An 11,061-nucleotide genomic window follows, 5' to 3' on the forward strand; every position below is an offset into this window, starting at 1 on the left:
AATAAAATGATATGTTCTTGTCCTTGGCCATGGGAATTTGAAGTCCTTCCTACTATGGGAAGATTGTATTTTGCATCCTACTAATGTGGGCCTGGCCATGTTACCTCCTTTGGCCAATGGGATGTGGGTGGAGGTGACAGTGTGTTTGTTCTGAGCCAAGGTCTTCAGGGGCATTGCATGTCGTGCACCCACATCTCCTTCATCACTATGAGAAAAACATGCTATAGGAAGGTGCAGCCACTTCAGCCTGGGTCTAGAAAGGAGACCCGAAGAGCACACCTGAATCCAGCTGAAAGTCTCAAGTTCAGTCTAGCCCTACTGAGTCCAGATGGCTTGCGGACCTATGTGGGGATATATAAATATTTGTTGTGTAAGTCACTAATATGCTGCTTCACAAGCTTCACAAGCTACTAAAATTTACTTCTTAGTATAAATCCTAAAGAACAAATGACACTACAAATGGCATGATCATCCTGACATACTCCAAATGCTCTTTCAGAATAAACTGCCTCAGAGCTTCCAAATAAAAAATGTAAGTCCTAGATTAAGTTATGCTTAATATCACTTAAAAGATCTCAACTATTTTCTTCACTATGATGGATATATGAGCTGTTACTGGACTGTCAAATTAAAAACAGCAAATCATTTTACATGAAAAAATAGCCTACCATACAGCCATTATAAAGATAAATCCAGAATCTTGGGACAACCCAATTCTTTGGCTTCTCTGTCCCTGCACCTGAGCAGCTGAATGTGGAGGGAGAAAACAGGTAGAAAAAATCCACTCTGCTGGCTGGTCTACTTAAGATTTATTGCAGCACGGCCAGACACTCCTACCCCAGTTTTATGGTAGGTTACTGTGTTGGGCTGTTCTTGCACTCTTACAAAGAAATACTGAAGACTAAGTAATTTATAAGAACAGAGGTTTAATTGGCTTATGGTTCTGCAGGCTGTACAAGAAGCTTAGTGACATCTGCCTCTGGCGAGGCCTCAGAGAGCTTTTACTTATTATGGTGGGAGGCAAAATGGGAGCAGGCACCTCACAGGGTGAAAGCAGGAGCAAGAGAGTGAGGAGGGAAGTGCTGCACACTTTTAAATGACCAGATCTCATGAGAACTCACTCACTATGGCGAGGACAATAGTAACAAGAGGGATGGTGCTAAACCATTCATGAGAAATCTGCCCCCATGCTCCAATCACCCACCACCTGGCCCCATCTCCAACATTGGGGATTACCTTTCAATATGAGATTTGGACGGGAACACACATTCAAACTATATCAGTCATCTTTTCCTTTCACCAGGAAGGACCATTTCACATATTCTCCTCTCCCCTCAGACCTCCAGTACCTTCTCCTCTGGCCTCACTCTTAGCTGATGACCTTGCTTCTTAGTTTACTGAGAAAATAGAGGCAATCAGGAGAGGTTTACCTTATCTTCTATCTCCAACTCCATCTGGCTATGTGTCTAGATGGTCTTCTCTCTTGTTATCATTCAAATGGTCCCAGTCCCTGGGCCTATATGGGACAGCCTCTCTCAGCACTGAATCTTTGAAGCCCATCCTGGGCTGCATCCTTGAGAACTTTGCTTCTGCAATCATGCCCTCTCCTTTCTGCAGCATCAATTTTCACCTTTGAGGGATCATTCCCATCGGGATACAATGTGTGGTGTCTCTCCCACGTTCTCCCCAAGTTATTGCTGTTCTTCATCACCAAACCAGTAAAACAGACAGCCTATATTTGCTGTTTCAGTGTCCTCACCTTCCATTTTCTCTTTAACTCATTCCAATCAGGATGTCATCCTCATGGCTTCAAGGTAATGATTCTCATCAGGGTCACTAGGGACCTCTATGCTGCCAAATCCCTTGGGCAATACTCCTTTTTCTTGAAATACTCTCTTCACTTAGTTTCCCATTCATTGTCCTCTCCCAGTTTCTTCCTTTTACTGGACGTATCTTCTGCATTTCCTCTGCTGGCTGTATCTGATCTCCTGAACTTCTAAATGTTGGAATGCTATAGGACAGTGTCCTTGACTCTCTTTGGCTGTCTATCATACCCCTTTCTATGTGATCTTAACCAGCCCCAAGGGTATCTATTTTCAGACAAATTCCAAACGTATATCTCCTCTAAGCTCCAAACTCACCTTTCCATTTGTATGTCTAATAAGCATCTCAAACCAGACATGTCCAAAACCAAACTCTTACCTTCCATACCCACTTCTTCCTCACTTTTTCCAATCTCAATAATTATAACTCTATTGACCAGTAGCTCAGGCCAAAACCTAGGTGTCATCCTGATATTGTTCTTTCCTTCTTTCCCCATATCAATCAGCAAAACCCACTGGCTCTATCTTCAAACTATCTGAAATCTGATGACATCTCACTCTTTTCACCCCACCACCTCCTGTGCCCTTTTGGCTTCCTTTTGGATTCTGTCATGATTGGCACCAGCACAGATGGAACAGAGAAAGGCCAGGTATTTCTCCCCCACTCCCTCTTTGATTCAGGGCTGCATCTCTAGAAGTCGCTGCATTCGCGCGACTCCAGATAACCCTTGTCCTTGGCCCCAGCTGGCACTGGGCTCTCCTGTTCTATTCTGTCTTTGCTCCTTCAGCCCTTGGAATAGTACTGCCTTTTCTCTTTTGCTTTGCATCCCATTTATGCCTCCGTGAACTTCAAATGAAATCTCTTCATCTGATTCATCTGAGGGTGAAGCTCTTTTTCTGCTGGGACCCTGACTGACACACTACTCTATCTAAAATATCATTCCTCTTCACTCCTTATCCCTTTAACTATTTTTTTCTTAGTATATACTATTAACTAAAATGTATGATCTGTTGTTTTGTCTTTGCTTTTTATTTTTTGTCCTCCCTCTCCTCTTCCTCAAAAGGTAAGCTTTCTGGGGGCTTTTATTTTTATTTCCACATCTTTATCCCTGGCCCCTGGAAGAACACCTGATATAGAGTTTCATGTAAATATGTTTCTATGAAAGATGGTTCTGAAGTGTTATGGAATCTGGTGTCATTACATTGAGGGGAAATAAAAAAGTGAGTTGAAGAATATCATGGCATGGTTATATTTTTAAACAATCTACCTATTCAGATATAATATTTGAGTTGTATAAAAGAAGCATATACCCCCAAAATATTAACAGGGGTCACTTTCCTGGAAGTGGATGGTAGGATTCAGTGGATTCAGTTTTCTGCTTTGTGCTTATCTGCACAATTTGAATTTGTAGGAGAAATAAGACCACCGGAAGCCTCTACGAAGTTTTTAGAAACATTAGAAAAACTCTTCCCCTAACCACAGTGGAGACACAGACCTGCTGGCACTAGGAAAGTGGATTTTATTTCTCACTGGTCACCATTTTGAAAACACAACTGTACAACATTATGTGTTGGTGTTGAGAACAAGTATTTTTTTAAGATCAGAAAAAATATCATTTATATATGCCTTTCCCCTCAATTTATTTTCCAACCCATCTTTTATGTTTTTTTCAAAAATGTCTTGACATTACATAACCAAACCCAAATTTATTAATAGTCCCTTATTACTTTTTCTTGACAAACAGAAAAAAAGTATACTCATGAGCAAGAAAGAAAACAAACAACAAACAAAATGAAGTAGGAAACTCAATGTTAACAGCTTAACACAGAAAGCCACTACAACAATGAACAAAAATTGCAAGTTAATGATAAAGTAATGTAGAAACAAAATTACAGACTACTAAAAACGTGGGATTGCCAGTTGTTCAGAAATTCCACAGATGGATCGTGAGTGGTAAGTAGCAGAAGGGTTCTGGGTACCCTCTACAGGCAAAGCTAACATTGCCAGCAGATCTGATTTTAAGTTGTGTCTCAGATATTTGACAGATCCCATTGAATTTTGATGACTTGACTTCTGGTCACGCACCCAACTAGATATTTTAGAAAAAGTGAGTTCAAGGGAACTTGAATGCAAAGGTGCTCAACTAGGCCCAAGAGATTTTCATGTCTGGAGAGCTGAATTAAGTGTCATGGAATCTGGTATCATTACATAATATAGAGAAATAAGATTTTTTGCATTTCCATCTGGTGCAGCTTGGTAAACCCCAGAGGTGGCCTCTCCAGGTCAGAGTTGAGACACATGGTTGGTGTCTCCTGGATGATGTGGGAAAAGCATGCCTTGTTGCTTGAGCTGCGTCCATCCTGACACCGGCAAAGTTGATCAGAGAGCCGGAAAACTTGGGTTGATCCTGGATAATCATGCCTGCCACAGGGACCAAAGAGAGTTTCCAACACGGCCATGAAGTCTGGTCCACATAATCAATGATAGGTGATGTAATAGTGATGGCCTGCCTGAGTTTCTTCCAGCCTGCCCTGCCACCTGGTCCTGAGCTTTGTGCTCTCTCCTATTTCCTTGATCTTGTACCTGCCTTTCCCAAAGAAACAGCCACACTGGTTATAAAGGATAAATATTTTGTAAAAAGCGAGTTCATAGGAACACCAATGCGCCAGTACCCATTTGGGCCACAGGCTGCCTGGGGATCAATTGTCCCACTGGTTGCAGAGTGGCTGATGTCCTCTCCCAGATTTTTAATGATCACAGCAAATGCTTTACAGATGGCATTAATAGATCTGGCCAGAACAATGATTCTCTCAGAAGAGTTGCCTTCTGAGATGTTGATATGTGCATTATCCTCCCCAAGCAGCTCCTTAACTGCTGTTACTTCCCACACTCTGCATGGTTCTGCCAAATTCCTTTCTACGTAATATGCTTTCGGTCATCCTGGAGTCTGTGGCAAGCAGTATCTGGAGATTTGGATACTTGTTAAGTGGTTGTTTGGTCACTGGTAGGAGTGACCAAACACTTTTCCTCTCAGTCATCCTGGGACCACAAAGCAAGCCTGCTTTGATAAATAGCGTGTAAGTGAAGATGTTTTATATTCCTTCCAGGTGAAAGGGTTTAAGAATGGAATATGATTTTCCATGCTCTTTTCTCTGGGCATGGTGATTGTGGAATGATATTTTGATACAGATGTCCACACGATTGAATCATGCAGGGATACCAAGACTCCACATGAAGGGCAGCTTCATTGAACCTCACCTGCCTCAGCTTTGTATGAGTGACAAATAAACTGTGTGTAGCATCACTAAGATTTTGGGATTGTTTGTTACCACAGCATAAATTGGCTTATCTTGACTATTCATTTGTAAATAGTGTATACTTATAGTGCTTATACAGTTTCAGGCACATTGGCAATACATATTCTTTAGTTAAATGGATTGAATTAAGAATAAATTTAACATTCACTGAACAAATGACTATAAATTATGGAAGTATATTAGCTAGAATAGCTCAGTTCAGTTTTATTTATTGACTGATACTGTGGTAGATATTGAGAATACAAAGATAAATTTGTTTTTAACCTGGAAGATTTTGGTTGGAAGATAAAATTGGAAAGGTTGATTACTGTCTGGATATGGAGGATCTTAAATTAAAGACTGAGCCATTTTAATTCATCTTGTAGACAATGGGAGGGAAAAGTAGGTGTCTACGGGTTTCGAGCAAGGGAGAAGTACTATTAAATTGACATTTTAGGAAAATTAATCTGCTGATGGTGAAGGAGGTATAAGCATACAAGTTGAGAGGCTATTTCAATAATCTAGGTGTGAAAAGATAAGGGTCCAGGCTGGAGTGTTGGTGATTGAAATGAAAAGGCATAATCGGAAATGAGAGAAATTAGAAAGTAAAAACAGGGTATTGGATATGTGAGGGGTAGGGAGGTGAGAAGGAAGAATGATTAACGAATGACTCTTAGATTCCATGTCTGTGATGCCACTGGTGGAGGTTGGGAGGATGTAGAAGATGATGAGATCTTTTTGTTGTGTGTTGAATTTGAGGAATGACAGCTCATTCATACAGAAATGTCCTTAAGGTTAGTTTGTGAAGTAGGATTGGATGGAGCTTGGCAGAGAAGTTGATGCCAAAACTAGATTATAGTGTAGTGATCATACTGGAAACAGTAAGAGTAGATGAAGTTTCTAAACGGGAGCTTGTAGAGAGAAAAGCATGGGATTTAAGAGAGATCCTCATTTAGGGACATGAGAATGGAGAGGAGTTAGCAAAGGACACAGGGAAGTAATCAGTAGGACAGGTAATTTTTACTGAACATTTACTATACTAAGAATTTTACATGCATTTTATTATCTAATTCTCACAGCCTCCCCTAGGAGGAAGAGTTATTCAATTTTATGGATGAACAAACTGAGACTGATAGGAGTTTAATAATTTTCACTGAGGTCAAATAGCTACTAAACAATGATGCCAGGTCTGCTTGACAACAAAATGTTATCATTTTGTTCTTAACTGTTGCGGTTAAACTCAAATGATCCAAGTTTTAGATGAACCAGCTTGTTATTGAGGAAGGGCTGGCCAACAGGGTCATATGCTATAAATTCAAAAGAAATGATGTTTGAGAACAGGCCATTGATTTGATGAACAGGAAGTGATGGTTTTGAGTGGAAGTGGGGGTAGTGAGCAGGAGCATCACTACAGGGGACAAGGTAAAGGCATGAGTGGGTGATGCTGAAGGAAGGAATCGGTGGAGACAACCAATCAAGAAATGACAGGGGAAAGGAACAAGAGGAAGGGATACATCCTGGGGGGGGATCTCAGGGTTACTTTCACAGATGTATTTATTTCCAAGACAGAGACACAATTTACATATAAGATAAGTGGATCCAGTGGAGCCAGAGAATGGAAATACCACAAAGATGGCGCCAGTGGAGTTGGTAATTTTTGAGGAGGATAGAAAGACTGGGATCTAAAGTCCAGGGGAAGGGATCAGCTCTGGAGGGAGAAGAGCAACTGCTTGCTTCAAGACCAGAGGGGAAGACCAGCTATATTTTAAACTAGAGATACTCTGGCATCTCTTGAATTTACTGGATTTGTGGAAGTTCCTTTCACCACATTGATACCAGTGAAAGCCAATTTTAACTTAGATTAGCTCAGAATTAAAATTTCCAGTTACTAAAATATCTATGTGAAAATGTGAGATTGTTTTTTAAACTTATAGATAAAAATTGGTTTTATAAGAAAAAATATTATAATTCTTTCAAGTTACATCACTGAGTCCTTAGTACTTTGTTTTAGAAAACAACTACCTGTTCACCTGCTGAGCTCATTTCCAGTGTCTGGTTTGAGTTCTGACCCTAAAAATGCTATTTAATAAAATGCTCTTATTTTGGATACATCTTATGCATATTTTAAAAAACATTCTTTATAAAAACATCTTTGCATCTTAAGTTTATTTGCTTTGAAAGCTTTAAGTCTTTTTTTTTTTTTTTTTTTTTTTTTGAGATGGAGTCTCACTCTGTTGCCCAGACTAGAGTGCAGTAGTGTGATCCTGGCTCATGGCACCATCCACCTCCCGGGTTCATGCAATTCTCCTGCCTCAGCCTCCTGAGTAGCTGGCACTACAGATGCATGCCACCATGCCCAGCTAATTTTTGTGGTTTTTTAGTAGAGATGGGGTTTCACCATGTGGGCTAGGTTGGCCTTGAGCTCCCGATCTCAGGTGATCCGCCTGCCTCGGCCTTCCAGAGTGCTGGGATTACAGGCGTGAGTCACCATACCTGGCCTGGCAGCTTTCAGTCATAATATATACATCTCAATTATTTTTATACTAACTTATTGGTTTCTTATATAAATTCCAAGGCATGTCTAATAGTCTGTCATTGCAATCTGAATCAGTTTTTTTTTTTCCTGAGCAAACACAATTAGAAGGGCTTTAGGATTAATTACGTGATTAAACATTTAGTGACTCCCAAAAACTTAGTGAAATAAAATGCGTAGAAATTGTTGACTCAGTATTCTAAATAAATCTAATCTTTAGGAATGTCCATGGCTTTGGCAGGATTCGAGGAACATGAATATTATGGGGAAATTTTTTTATGAGACTTAAAAAGGAACAAGAACACAACAATATAAAACATAAGAAAGGAATCTAGTATTTTTGTCAGAAGCAAGTTTTCTCATGAAAATGGAAAAAATATATAATTTAATTTGCATGATTTTTTTTTTGGTCAACTCTGGTTTATTTTGTTGGTTTTGTTTATTTGTGTGCTTGAAAGGTTTGGCTGCTGGGCCCTTGGACTAAGACCTGGGAAACTCTAAGCTTCATTTTTCTTCACGTGCCAAGTGGTATAGGGAAAGTTGCTTCATCTTTTATATTTATGAATCCCTAGGATAAAAAAAGAATATACCACTTACTTTTCTGAAAGTATTTGTGAGTTTTTATATGAAAAACTGAACAATACTTCAAATTATAGAGCAGCGGGGGAAAATCGAGTGGGGCTGAGGAGACAGATTATGCTGCCTACCTTCCATGGGACTCTGTTGGGCTCACTTTGTAGTTCTGCCATTCAGGGCTGGCTTCCCCAGCTCACTCCACTTGTGGCTTTGGACACTACTTTTTCTCCACACTCTCTCTTCGTTCTCCAGCTTCTTTGCTGACTCCTCTTCCTTGACCCAGCCCTGAAATGCAAAGATTCTCTGAAGGTCTATCTCCACACCCTTCTCTTCTAGCATTATCTATATGCTAGTGCAGTCTTTTTCACGCCCAATGTTCCTGCCATGTTTCCACATACCAGTCAGACATCTGTGCCTATGTGCCCCACAGGTACTTTAAACCCAGTGCCCCCAAAGTTTAACATGTCTTCCAGTCCTCTATCAAAATGCTTCCCTTTCTGGACTCTTTGTGTTGATTAAAAGCTTCACCTTCTCATAGTCAACAAAACTAGAAATATGTTCATTTTCCTTGCCTCTCACATCTGATCAACTATGTGTTGTTAATACTATCTCAAATGATTTAATCTCCTTCATTTCCCACATCTTATAAGTAGCCACATTCTGTTTATATTATCTCTAAAATGTTCCCAGTGTCTCTCTCTTGTCCATTCTATCTTCTGCCCTTGTTCTGACCTCATCACCTATTGCATCAGCCAGCTACCTGGCCTTCTTGCCTCCTTCTCTGTTCATTCCATCCTGCACACAGCTGCCAGAGTTGTTTTCTAAAATACAAATTTAATAATAATAATCTTTTGCTGAAAAACCAATGGCTTCTGCAGCAGAGTCTGGCTGCAGCCTTATTTTCTGGCTACACTGTTTCTGCACCCCTTTCCACCCGCCGTGTAATACATGTGTGCTCTATCCTGTACATCCAGCACACCATAGACTTTCATGGCCCGTTTGTTTGGCCTTCTGTAATGCCCTACCTGTCTTTTCTACTTGGTGAAATTACACCAATCTCTCAAGGTCCAGCTCTATTGAAAAGATATAATAGACTATCTTTAGAATATAGTAGGACTCTAATAAATATTTTTTGGTAAGTTAGTTAAAAAGAAAATACAAAAGCCTTATGGTACCAGTAAAGGATGAGGGATTATTTTGTTAGCTGAGAAATATAACTGTGTCAAGTCTATACTGTCCAAGATCCCTACCTGCCATTTACATGGTCTGCCTCAGGTAATGCTTCCTTAGTTCCCTTATTAAAGAGAATTTTAGTTTAAAAATATATATATTTTTTTTAATGAAAAATGATACTGTAATGAACATATTTTATGGAATACTTTTGCAAGTATATCTGTAGTGTACATTCTTTTTTGTTTGTTTTTGAGACAGAGTCTCATTCTGTCATCCAGGCTGGAATGCAGTGGAGTGATCTTGGCTCACTGCAATCTCTGCCTCCTGGCTTCAAGCGATTCTTCTGCCTCAGCCTCCAGAGTGGCTGGGATTATAGGCATGCATCACCACACCCAGCTAATTTTTTGTATTTTTAGTAGATACAGGGTTTTGCCATGTTGACCAGACTGGTCTCAATCTCCCGGCCTCAAGTGATCTGCCTGCCTTGGCCTCCCAGAGTGTTGGGATTACAGGCGTGAGCCACTGCACCTGGTATATACACATTCCTTTTAAATTTAGGAAACTAGCCCTTTGTCTACAATATGCGTTGTAAACAATATTGCCAGTTTACCAATTGTCTTTGATTTTGTTCATTATTATTTTTTGTTGCATAGAAATTTAAAAATCTTTACAGCTAAATTTATTAATATTCTTCATGCTTCTATGTTTTGTGTCATTCTTTAAAAAGTCTTCTTCATTCTAAGATTATGAATAAATACACCCAGTTTTCTTTAGGCATTATTATAGTTTCTTTTTCAGGGTTTAAACCTTTGATCTTTATGAAAGTTACTTTGATATAAGGAGTGAGATGAGATTTGTCTTTTTTCCCCAAGTTGTTACTAGTTATACCAAATCAACTTATTGAAAATGCTTTTCTTCACTAGTCTGAAATGTAGCTTTTATATAAAATTCTATTGTATAGTTATATGTATTTCTGAACTCTGTACAATTCAATTAGTGAAAACTTTTGATGTCCCAAACCAGTAGTTTAGGAGATTTCAGCATTAAATCAGAGTTACTCTGGATCCAGATCTGTTAGCAGATATAAACTTCACGGTCACAAAATTCAGGTGAGCAAAGATGTAACTTTATTTCCCTACAACCCAACTTAGTTTAGCTCTTGAGCCCCTATGTCCATTTTGTGGTAGAACTCTTAATATAGCCAATTCAAGGTATCTCTGTGTCCCAGGGGTGATATAAGACCTGGGGGTTGGGGATGAGATAACTTTTTTCTCATCCAGGATTTCATAAAGAGGGTGATTCTGGTTGATAGCCATCTCTGTCTTCTGGCATCTATAAGATATAACTCAATCTGTCTGGTCCTTCTAATTGTGCACTGGCATATGGTTATGTCCTGGCCACGGGCCTTCATTTGCTAGTTCCAGGCACCTGTGCCCGACATCCCCATCTCAGGACCTCTCTTTGCTTTCCTGAACCCTTTTCAAGGGGGGCCCTGGGAACTCTTGTCTGCTTTCCTATACCACTGGAGGTGCTGAGTCTCACTGAAGCTGTGCTCAGGCCGATCTAACAGAACATCTCTCAGACTTTGCCGGTTTTCAGCTGTAGCCTAATGTTGAATATAGGCTTCTCCAAGAGGCTTTAGGTATCTCTGGGCTACAT

The sequence above is a fragment of the Pan troglodytes genome, chromosome 2 (genome assembly GCF_028858775.2).
Source record: "Pan troglodytes isolate AG18354 chromosome 2, NHGRI_mPanTro3-v2.0_pri, whole genome shotgun sequence".
Classification (NCBI taxonomy): domain Eukaryota; kingdom Metazoa; phylum Chordata; class Mammalia; order Primates; family Hominidae; genus Pan; species Pan troglodytes.